This window comes from Harpia harpyja, chromosome 7 (genome assembly GCF_026419915.1).
Source record: "Harpia harpyja isolate bHarHar1 chromosome 7, bHarHar1 primary haplotype, whole genome shotgun sequence".
Taxonomy (NCBI): domain Eukaryota; kingdom Metazoa; phylum Chordata; class Aves; order Accipitriformes; family Accipitridae; genus Harpia; species Harpia harpyja.
Genome location: NC_068946.1, coordinates 36,787,297 through 36,800,216, shown reverse-complemented (window position 1 = coordinate 36,800,216; position 12,920 = coordinate 36,787,297).

Here is a 12,920-nt window from a genome sequence, read left to right as displayed (position 1 = left end):
TCTCTCTCTCTCTCATGCACACATGTGCATGCACAAACAAATTATGCCTAGAGCCAGAGTAGTACTCTATTTTGTCCAGGGGACATCAAGGGCCAACTCCTATGTATCGTGGGTATAACCAGTTCTGTGCCATTTGGCCTCTGATCTGGAGACCAGTACCCTCTCTCTAAAGCCTCAATAACCTATTGCAAGAGCCAGGTTTTGAGGTAATCAATACTGCATTTTCCTGAAGGGCCAATTTAGTGTGGGGGACACCATATGTTAGGTAGCCCACAAGCATCAGGTGAAAATAGCTTCCTGTTGAAGCTATTATCATAACAGATGCTAAACCACCAAGCTTATATAGGCCTGCTCTGAGCCTACTGTTGTTTCTGTCCACTACATGTTCCCAGAGGTTTCAGAGCCTCTGTCACAGCAAGCTCCTATTCTCCACAGAAAAACAGCAGTCAGCAACTACTCCCTGCCTGAACTCCGTGACATTTAGCCCCATGACCTCTATCTCAGCATATCCATGCTGGTTTTCCAGTTGGCCAAGTCTACTGTGGATGAGATCAACAAAAATATAAATATATGCACTCAGTTTAAGAGAAGAATGATCTCATCCCCTAGCCAAAGATGAATGTGAATAAAAAACTGCTTGAAGACTATTATGAATTCAGAGCAGGAAACAAGGCTTTTAAACACAGTCTTTACTGGAATAAGAGGACTGATGTGACATCATGTGGAGCGCAATAAATGTCATATGCAACAAGAGTAGCAAAGCAACAAAAGCACTAAAAATCAAAACCAAGAAAGGATGGTGGTGTGACAAAGAAAAATCTATGGCCATGCTTAATTTTAATAGTCACTATCATCCTTGTTATTTCCAAAGGAGCTCCTGACCAATTCCATGAGAACATGCCCAAAACATCTTGCTTTGGTGTAGATTCACTCTAATGAATGGCCTTGATCTCAAGCTGCACATGAGTTGCAGTTCTAAGTTCATATGCAGTACAGAGTAATAGCTGCATTCAAAGACTCTAGCTGTATAGATAAATGACTTGCTTCTATTTGTCCCTAACTCTGCCATGGAAGTTCAGGTAACACATACAGTCCACAAAATCAATATACACCACTACAATGCTTGTCTGTTCACTAAAAACATGAACAAATGACTTCATCCCTACTTTTGAGAAAGCAAAGAGAAGTGTTCTACATACAGGAGCCTAAGCTGCCAGCAGAATAAGAACTGAGGAGCAGAAAACTGTTTGATCAGCTTTGAGTTCAGAGACATGTCACAGCATATGTAACTTTCAAACTGGATTATTGTGACACTGGCAGTTACAAAAATACCTTTCTTTTTCTGTTCATGCCTACAGCATGCTTGAAATTCATCAGTCTCCATATATATAGCTTTGGACTTGCTGGGTAGTCTGATTCATTCTCAATCTATCAAAGATCATAAGTCATATTTAAGGTCCATGAAAATCACATTGTATGTATGCTTACACAGTTTTGAATTAAATCCTAATTTACATTTTATTAATTTAATTTTTTCTGCTGGAAATGGAGCAATCTCAGTAGCTTACAGCAGAAAACCTAACACAGAGACATGCTTCTCATGGATGCTGCAGGTGTGCCAAGCACTGAGGAGTATACAGAGCAACTATAAGAGCTGTGATTATTTGAAAATGCTTTTTTGAAGGTCCTATATTAATGTCCCTCCTTTTTTGTGCAACCTAACAGAGAGCAGATAAATCTTCACTTTTTTCCCCTGATGCATCTGTTGAAACACCAATGGAAAGTTTATCTTTAAGACTAAATCTATAACAATGGGCTTAGCAGCAAGAGGCAAAGACCAGTACCTTGTTTTATTTGTATGCTGTGTAAACTATCTGTTTTGCAAGTTTTTCTTGTTTTTAAATTGCATTTTCTCCTTTCCAAAGAATGTATGGGTCGTTTTGGTTTGGGGGTGGGGTGTATGCACACATATAATTTCTACTTCCTAAACTCCACTGTAGTGCATAGTCTACTTGCATTTTCCTGGAATTTATGTAACCCAAAATTTGTTACTTGCCATATACTTCTTATATTAATTATGAGTTCTGTAGCTGTCTCCACTGATATGCAAGCTAATACTGTATATACATCCCTTTCCTGCCAAAGGCCAGTCTAACGACATGGACCTATTAGAGTGAGTCCAGAGGACGGCCACGAAGATGATCAGAGGGCTGGAGCACCTCTCCTATGAAGACAGGCTGAGAGAGTTGGGATTGTTTAGCCTAGAGAAGAAAAGACTCCAGGGAGACCTTGTAACAGCCTTCCAGTACTTAAAGGGGGCCTACAGGAAAGCTAGAGAGGGACTTTTTACAAGGGCATGTAGTGATAGGACAAGAGGTAATGGCTTTAAACTGAAAGAGGGTAGATTTAGATTAGATGTAAGGAAGAAGTTCTTCGCTATGAGGGTGGTGCGGCACTGGAACAGGTTGCCCAGAGAAGCTGTGGATGCCCCATCCCTGGAAACGTTCAAGGCCAGGTTGGATGGGGCTTTGAGCAACCTGGTCTAGTGGAAGGTGTTCCTGCACATGGCAGCGGGGCTGGAACTAGATGATCTTTAAGGTCCCTTCCAACCAAAACCATTCTATGATTCTATCATTCTAATTCATCCTTCCTTCACAAAGTGCCACCACCAGTACACCATTTGTCGCATTTCTGACTCCTTGTCAAATCTCTGTCTTCTTTCCAGTACATATACCTCAAGGCAGTTACTGCCAATGTTAAGCTTTTACTATTCAAACAAACCAGCTTCATTAACTTGCCAATACATTTAATTAAAAACAGACTATACACCTTGGGTGGGGTTTACCAAAGCTCCCAAGCTAGGTTCCTTTTCACACTCTGTTGCAGAAACCAAAGTGGGCATTTATCAAGGTGGCTGCAAGTAAAATATCCAAGAAAGCAGGGACTGTAAAGCTGTCACGTTTCAAAGTGCCTGGGCATATCACTCACAGCATCTAGAGTATAGCATGTCAACAGGTTGTCACAGCCATAGACTGAGAGTTAACAGGATGGCAGAGAATATTAAGTTTACTGCATTTTAACACAGGCCAATGCTTGCTTTGTGAATATGAAATTAACATTGAATTTTCTCATTTGCAGAAGGTTTTATGGTTAATAAATTGTGTATGAAATACCCAAGGCTCTTAAGATTACTCGTGTATCTTTGCAGCTTAACTTCAGCTCAAGCAAGGACTTTTTCTATTTATTTATTTTTATTTAATAATTATCATCTGCAGCTTCCATCACCCCTCCAAATATCATTACAATTATTCTTAAATCTACAAGGCAAACCATCTCAGTCTGATTAGGATGAAAACTAGAGTTTTAAGATAAAACCGTTAACATTTGAACTGAAATTAAGTAATATAATAAATGATGAAATTAAAACAAACAATTATTGGTAGAAGAAAACTAGTAAGGATTCAGAGATTGATTTCCCAGAAGTGTTGGGTATTCTGTTCTTCCATCCTTATTCACATTTTCATTTAATTAACAAATGTGTGTAATAACTATTCTATAAAGAACAAAAAAAAGAAAAATAAATGAACTGAAAATGCACCATCACAACTCAGTTATGCTGCGGTTAATTTTTGAGCACCATCTGCTGGTCTGCTGCTAAAACAACCACCCAATTTCTCTACTGGTAACATCTAGATACCTATCAGGTCTGTATTAACTTATCACTTATTTTGTTACATATTTATTAAAAGTGCCCACGAGCCATGCGTTATCATCATATGAGAGGAAATAACAGAATTCATGTAATAATGGATGGCTGTAGAGGAGATGTGTTGGAAAGGTTAAAATAGCTGCTCTGCAGTTAACACAGGTTGAGATAAGCCTGTCACAGTGATGTTTTTAAGCTGAAAAGGTTTCTAAAGTACACTGAAAATGAAAGCAACTTGGCCACTGTTTTCATCTTAACGTACCATATGCCACCCCTACCACAACTCTTGTCAGCAAGGAAAGAAGAGATATCACTGCCACCTTTTATTTCTTGCAGATTCCCAGATACTACTGGAAAGAGTTGTAAAGAAATCTACAAAGACAGAACCTCACCCTCAAATATATCATCATGATTACTTCTTGCTCACCTCTTGCTCCTAGCAATACAGTGCCATCTGCTTTTCTTGTCTTTCTCCTTACTCCATTCCAGAAAGAGAAAGACCTAACATTTCCCCTAGGACAAGATGACAAGGTCCCATGTTAGGAGCCTAGATTCTGGCAGGGTTAACTACTGGCAAATCTGGAGCCTTACTCTTTTTTCCTTCTCCCTAGAACACTAAATAAATATTTGCTTAATTTGCACTTACCAAAATATTTTGTAATATAAGAAATCTGTACTTGCTTTCTGTTCAAGTTAATTTATTTCCAGTTTGAATTGTCTTGTAATGTCCAGTTTAGAAGACAGCATTTGAATCTTGCCACTTTCTTCCCACACTTCTGACAAATATACTTAAATACCACAAACACATATAATGAACCTTTTCTGTAATATAAAATAATTTAAATAAAAATTAGTTTCCATATCAAACTGAAGGTACAACCTGCAAGGCCTAGATATAAAATTCTGGTCTGTCAATATGCTGAACAGTTACTTAATTAATTTGAGTATTGAATTATTGAATAGTCACTAACAATTATCAATTGAATTATTAATTTATTCATGCTCCACAGTTGCTTTGTCTACTGCCCAGAATATTGTAGTCAATCTGGGTATATTCTGCGTAATGGTCAACATTTCACAGTAGACTGTTGTCAGAGTAAAATCTTAATTCCTACAATATTGCAACAAACACTTAAACCTTTTTTCTTTTTTTCATGTTGAAGTAAATAGGACTGCTTCTGCATTTTTAGTTAACCATATATGTTCAAGATTGAGACTTTGGAGCCCTGTGGAGGCTCACAAAAATTTAAATCCAAGTAAAAGAGCATGCAGAAGGCTACTCTTCATGAATGGAGTCTTTTCAGAATTGAAATATGCTTAATACGTCAAGGAACACTAACACTTCACACAGGAGAAAAAAAATCCAAGTTGTTTGTCTGGATCAAGATGGTTCTAAAAAAAAGAAAGTGCAATGAATTTGTAATACACATTAGTAATTTCCAGGAATCCCAAGGGCATTGATACAGAGTTTCAGTTACAAGAATACTGATAGTAGTGTTAGTCCAAAAGTGAAGGTCCTTAAATAACATTAATAGAAATGTTTCTGCAATTCCTTTAACATTCCAATGAAGACATCAATTTTGCATTTGCAAAACAGCAGTTTAAAGGTTTGGTTTGTGCTCTTTTTCTTAAAAGAGGTAGGTATACTACAATGAAAATATATAAACAACTTTTTATTTGTCGTTGTTCAATAGAGAAGGAAAGTTAACTAAAAATTTTAACACAACAGTTTATCTAGTTGCCTGGTTGTTCCTAGTTCACTTCATCTTTTCACACTAACAACTTCTTTCTCTTGGGTCACAGTGATATTCTTCATAAACTTGTACCAGTCCCATGACACTCTGTCTAGCACCTAGTGACATCCTGACGCATGGGATCTGTTATTTTATAGTTCTACATTGGCACCATCCCACTTACAGGAAATGTCTAGAAGCTGTTGCACAAGTTACTAAATCTCATCATAAGCAGTAATTACTTGTAAAACATTCTTATCTCAAGAATTTAAAAATACAGTCCAATGAAATGCAGTTCACATTGTTAAAATACTGATATTATGAATGAGTTCCAAGTGAGTTCCCAGCTAATATCTAACTATAGCACAAGCACAATGTTGGGGGTTTTTGGCTCTAGTTTTGGAAGCATTAACCATCAGTTGGGAGTATTTGCAAATTTTCAACAAAGTTCCTTCCTCAGTTCCAGAAGGCTCCTCTTTTGATGCCCTACTAAAGTTTCAGGATGTTTTTCTTGTTGCATCCTGCTTTAGTTCCAAGATATAAGCCCTCTTGGAAGCCCCCTACAAGTTTCACAGTCTTCCAAGGAAAATATTACAATAGAACATCCATCTAAGGAAGAACTGCATCCTAATAAAAGACAGTGGGAACAGACTACCAGCAATTAATAATACAAAGTAGCATGCAACAGAACTCAAAGAACCTTTTAGAGCTAATTCTGCTCTAAGAAGTCCACAGTTCTTTACTGTTACAGATTGAGTTATGTGTGTATTAGAGGAAACACTATTGCTACCTATTAAAGAAGACTTGCATTTTAAATGCTTATATTGATTTCCTGGTTCAGCTGACATTTAATAACAGCAGATGCTGCCAAAGTGAAAGACTAGTTTCAAGTTTCCTTGCATCTTTCTGCATTTCCCTGACTTTTTAGTTGCAGTTGACTTCAGAGTAGATAGAGGTGACTAAATCAATTCCAAAAGTTTAATTTGTTTACAGCAAGCAGAACTGTTAGTATCTTTACGGTTGGTGTTCTTAGGCAATACAAGATTAGATATTTGCAGAAAGCAGATAGAAGTATGAGTTCTTAATTTAAAATAACAAGCTTCCTGTACCATGTTTTCTGTATTTTGCATGTGCAAAAAATGAAATAGGGTCTCTTGTCCAGTTTCACGAGTAACTTCTCCTTGAAGGATAATGGCATGGGTCTTCAGTGCACCTGCAGATCTGCAGGATCAACAGCTACACCATTCCCTCTGTTAAAGCTTCTCACACTCTTGTCTCTCTGCCTACAAAGTTAGAATACTGATCCAGCTCACCCACTCCCATGGTCTTTTCCTATTACAGTGCCCTGTAAACCACTTAATGCGATAGACTAGGACCACAGGGTTGAAGGGAGGAATTACAAGAAAGAAATGTGTATTATGCCATTGATTCCCACTGCTTTTGTAGGTAAACCTAAATTAAGAAAATTGGTGGTGCTTCACACCTATTGGGTCTAGCTCCCCTTCCTCTCTCCAATGTGCTGGTTTAAGACTGCTGCATCCACATGCTTTTCCCACAGTTGTGATGAGTACAACAGTGCCTACCAGCAATGATTTGATATGCCACCAATTATATATTTGCGTTTCACCATTGAGGCCTACCATACTTTTATAAAACCTGGATTAAATTACATCTGATTTCTGAAAGACCGAAAATGTCAATTATCCTACAGTAACTGGGTAACTTCACACTTGTCCCACCTCTCCAGGCAGGCTTCATGATGGTTTATGAAGTCTCTGGAAGGACCAGCATGCTAAAACTGCTCTTTGATAACCAGATTTCTGCACAAAATGGGCTATACCATAATCTTTTTGTATAGTTTAAAAATTATTGTCTTATTAGAACCAATCTTTTTTTTTTCATCCCACTGCCCAGTCATTGGATGGGAACAGATTTAATATATGCTGTTAAATATATGAACGGAGTCTAAGAGCATCATTTGTCTCGCACTGCAGGCAGACTAGCACTGTTACAAATATTTGCTGTCAGCATACAGCATGGTGCTAATTTAAAATGCTGTAAAACACTGTGTTATGGTATTGTCTTATATCTTACCTCCTTCAAAATTTAATTTTAGGGATTTATCTCTTCTCTGGAAGACAGCTAGCTACATAGTCCTGGGAAGGTAATAATCCTTCTGTGAAAACTCGTGTTATTTAAGACATCTATTATTCTGTAGTAGGCCAATGTCAAGAATTTTAATGTAAAGAAAAATAGACAGAAAAGACTTTGCACTTCACACATCAGAAAGCTGAGCTGGGATATAAAAGGACCTGATTCAAAAGACAGACAATCCTATCTGTGAAAAAATAAAACAGAGAAAAGATGGAAAGAGAAGGAGCAAGTGAGCAGAAGTGAATTTATGTGACCTGAACATTGTTTAAATATGCTCACATTTTATCATCTCTTTTCCAGTTGTTTTTTTTTTATGTTAGTGCCTAGTCAAGTGACTTCTTCAGTCAAACAGCGTAGGAAGATATTTGTATTTACCTCTTCTCAGCTAACATATCTCTTGCAATATGATAGAAAAGAGCGTGAAACTTACTTGCTGAAGTTCATTAGAAATAATCGTTTCCTGATATATAAAGGTAGGATGAAAGGAAAATGCTAGTGCTCAGTGTAAGGGAAAGAGTTTAAAATATAAGTCCCTGTAATCACATAACTTTTTGCTCTGTAGGGTCTATCTTAATCATTTACATTCTATCCAAGCAGTCAGTTCTGGCTTTAAAAGAAAATACTTGTCTTTTGCCCTCAGAATTATCTTCCCAAATGAGTTGATATGAAAGGCCAAAATGAGACAGCTGTCACTTCATCAAATGTCATGTGACCTCAGCCATGCCTCCTTTGATAAGCTAATTAGTGTTCCAAGAGGGCCAGGGCTGCCCTGTATTTGAACACATTCTGTATAATAGGCACGGTACTGCTTTTCACAAGAGTTCTCGTGCAGCACTACAAAACCTAGAATAACTGCTCATTACTTTGGCTACACAAATAAGGTGTTTGACACCTGTGTCCTTTTCAGAAGAGCCACAAAATGCAGTGAACCAAGTATGGAGACATCTTCTAAGCCTTTTTTCCCCCAAAAAAGATTTGAACCAGGACACAAAATGCAGTGAACCAAGTATGGAAACATTTTCTAAGCCTTTTTTTCCCCCAAAAATATTTGAACCAAAAATAAAAGCAAAGGGACCCTCTGTCACCCAGTAACTTATGTTACTCATTCATGATAGGGATAAAATATAATAGAGAAACGGCACAATATGGCCAAAGTATAATGATTACTGCTTATGTTATACAGCACCTAGGAGGCCCTGTCATCAATCAGAAGCCACTGTACTAAGCAGTATGTGAACACAGAAAAAAAAAAAGAAAGCCCCTGCCTCTAGGAACAAAAGTCACGAGAGATGCATCCAACGTACAACCACAAAATCTCAGTCAGTCAGTCTTGGCAAGATAGCAATATCACCACTGTCAGGTTTTCTGCCACTGTCAAGACAAAGGACACTGCTGAAAAGTCAAAGGAAAATATGAGGCAAGTGGAGGAGGCTGTGTGGAATTACTTCAGTATAGAGCTTTATACTTGCTACAGCTGAGTCTGCCAAGTGTATTGCTTGTGGCAGACTTAAGCTTCCCACTGAAAGCTAATTTGCATGATCCCACCTAAAGCAGGTTTTACAGAATGACATCTGTAATTTATTCCTACAGTGTCTAATGGTCATTTTCACTTACGTTTCAGCTTCCTTTTTTGTCTTCAGCTCATTACTTCAGTACTTGTATGAATTCAGTAAGTCCATGAATTTTACTGGGAGTTTCCAGTGTTTAGTGGCCATCGCCTGTCTCCTTTAGGAAACCACATGTGAAAATTCAGACCTTCCCAAAATTTTCTTGAATGCCTGCTGCATGTGATTTTGGAATTCTATACAGCAACTATAGCTTTTCCATATGGTATTGTCTTATGAAGCACCTAGAATCAACATTTAGCTAGAAGGGAACAGAAAAATAAGCAGAAAGAAGAATAATCAAATAATCCAACTTCTCTCCCTGAAAAGTTTTGAGTTATACGTTGAATTTGTAATAAGCATGTACCTGAATCATCTTCTCCAATAGCACTAAATGACAGAAACTGGAAAGCTTCTACTTATTTCCTTCACTGGCCTGAATTAAAATTCTTTTTTTGTAGAATTTATGCCAATTCTAAAAAAAAAAATCCAAGCAACAAATGTTGCAATACTGTTTCTAGGCTGAAACTCAAGAATTGATTTTTAAAATTAGATATCCATGTTACATAACTACTATAAAAATATAAACCTTCTGTGCATTATGTTTGTTTTTTCATTTTTCCCCTCCTTCCTGCTATGGGAATGTGTTCAATCTCATGCTTTGCACTCACAATACATTTGTTTAGTCTGCCACTTTTTTGTCTTTCCAGACAGAATCCGAGTAAATCCTCACACTACATTTAAGTTTTGTTTGCTACTGAGTCACAAATACTAAATAGTTTACCTACTAAATTGATAAATATCCTTCCCGTATTGGATCCAGATAATGTGTGTGATAGGAGATATAAAGATTTTGTGTGTGAAAAAATATATAGAATTATGTCCACTTAGCAAAGCTGAGCCATTCTGCCCCCCTCCATAGAGAACCTTGAGGAGGAAGGAAAATTCTCTAGGGAATCTATGGTAGTACTTGGGGTTTGCTCATCTGCCAAACTTTCTGGAGAAAGTATTTTGTGAATGTGCAGAAGTCTGTGATTGATTAAGAAGCACACTGCTCTAGAAAGTCAGAAACTGTCTGCTTAGCTCCTGTAAGAATGGTAATTGTACATCTGGTGTCCTGAAATGCCTTCTCAGCTGGAGAGGAACTTGGAAGAAATAGTGAGTCACGCTACCAGCTTTTGATGTGAAAAACCTGCCAGCAAGTGCTTGTGAAACATTGCTGTTCTCCCTCCACCTGGACTTCGTGAAATCCTGCCACCAAGAGCATCTGGAGTTGGGGATACTGCTGCTTCCAGCACTCCTTCCACTTTTGTGCACAGCACTCCTCTGCTTGAAGTACTATGATAGTGGTGAGATCCTGCACAGGCTGAGGCCAGTGAGAGCATCCCAATGGATTTTACAAAGCTAGAACAAACCCCAGCCTGCACTGTCAACAAGCCAAAAGAAGATAAAAATCTGAAAAGATACTGAGATGAAAAAGAAAACTTTATCATACTGAAAAATAAAGAGCCAGAGGTTATGATTTGTTCTGTAGTTAAGCAATGCTGAATACCTTTAGCTTACCAACCAAACCTGCTTTATAACTACAAATCTAAAGTATACTCTTCAGTGCAAAAGTCTGTCCAATAGTATAACACAGGTAGTAACCAGTTTTCATTCATTGTCAGTGAGCTCCATTAAAACTACCAGATTGTAAATTGCTGCTTTTGCCTTACTTTTTTAGTCACAGAAAGACACTTCTGTTTGAAGCCTAAATTAAGTATATTTTCAAGTAATTCTTTAGTGTGGTTGTACTTTCTTTGCTGTAATGTTTCCTTTTAAGTTTACATATCTTTCTTTTCTATTGCATCAAGACTTACCTACTGTCATATTTATAACAGCTTTATTTTTATATCCTTAAATGCTTTCTGTATTGCTTTGGTGATAGCTACATTATATTTTGGGGACTCTTAACTGTTTCCAAAAAACATTGACTATCACAATTTTTATTATGAAATAAAACGGTGCTTCTTTCTGTATTCAGACCTCCTAGGTCCTAAGAAAGCATATAGCATGTTATTGTTATTTGCCATTTCAATAAAGGTAAGTTACACTATGTAATACTGGAAAGGAAGGAACCATAGCTTCTATAAAGCCATTAGCCAAATAGCAGTTAACTTTAAATTCTGGCATCCATGATGTCTGACTTCCCTTTTTCAGTATACTTATGGTTGGGAGAGCCCCATCGCCACCTGGCAAATTCATGAATGCAAACCACTGAGCATATGGTTACATGAATGCAATTAATTTTGGCAAAAGAAACTTTTAAGAGCAAAAGAAGCTTTATCAACAATGAAAACATTTAACTGACCATTACTACCTCAGACTTTACACTTTTCAAATTACAAAGCATCATGAAACAAATTTTCTTTAAATCTGCATTTATAAAGTAGAAAGGCATAGAAAGACTTGTCCTTCATAAAGGACATGTAAGCATGATTTAATATTGACACAGCCTCAGCAGAATCTTTAAGTTGAACAGGTAATACTACAATGCATCCTGTAAATTATTCCATTGACCTTCTAAAGCAAGAATAGCTTCTAGTTAATACTTGAAACAGGGTAACATACTTCAACAAAAGAAATTAAAAATAAAATTTTGAAAAAAACAGAAAAACTCATGAGAGATTTCTGATTCATCAGAAAGATCTCATTAGCTGTCACGAGGAAATATTATTTAACTCCATCTGGCATAGAAGAAGGGGAATCTATCCAGCAACTACTCACTCACAGCTAAGACAAAATCAGCTATTGCTGGATCTAAACTGGTGAAAAATATTCTCTGTCAACAGTACCAGGTAGCTGGACAACAGATAAATTTACACCCTCAAAGTTGACTCTATGCAGGGAAATTAAAGCACAATAAGACTCCCAGTTCTCTCTAAGAGCTTTAGAACTTAAAAAGAAACAAACGAAACAAACAAAACAAAAAAACCCCAACAATACTTAAAACACATATTATGAAAGCACTGCTTTTAAAAAGTGTGTTATTCTTATGAGTATTATCAGTCTAGCTACCCTTACTTAAAGATCTATTTAGCTAGAAGTCTTGAATGAAATAGCATTGTCATGCAGGACGAACTGTAGACAAAAACCATCACCACCTCATTTAGCAGCATAAAAAATGGAGTAGCGTTATACATATAGTTGTCAAGGAATGGTTGGCAAAAGGAACCACAACGACCACAATAATGCAAAAACTAATTCAAATACACAGTTCGATTTGATAACAAAACATTTTCAGAATCCCAGTACTGATACAGAGGATACTTATATTACTAATTCTCAACTTCAAATTACTCATATTCTTTAGGCATGTGTGTGCATGTATTTTTATATATGCAGATATATATCTTAACATACATATACATGAATCCTTAATGTTAAATGAATTTTGGAGAACATAACAAATCACTAAAATTTAACAAACGATGACAAAATCAATAGCCATGTATTAAAAGAATCAGAGGACTAGAATGATAACCAATTTTAGAATGTTTTCTTACAGAATTTGCTCAAGCTGCACATGCCTGGCATATCGCAATGTTTCAATCCAGTTTCAGAAATAGTAAATAGGGTTATAAATGTAAGAATTAAGCTGTGTTTGTTACACACGTCATTTTCTTCTCTGGCAATCTTGAAATTTTTACAAATACCATTTACTTGAATCTTTTTAAATTCACC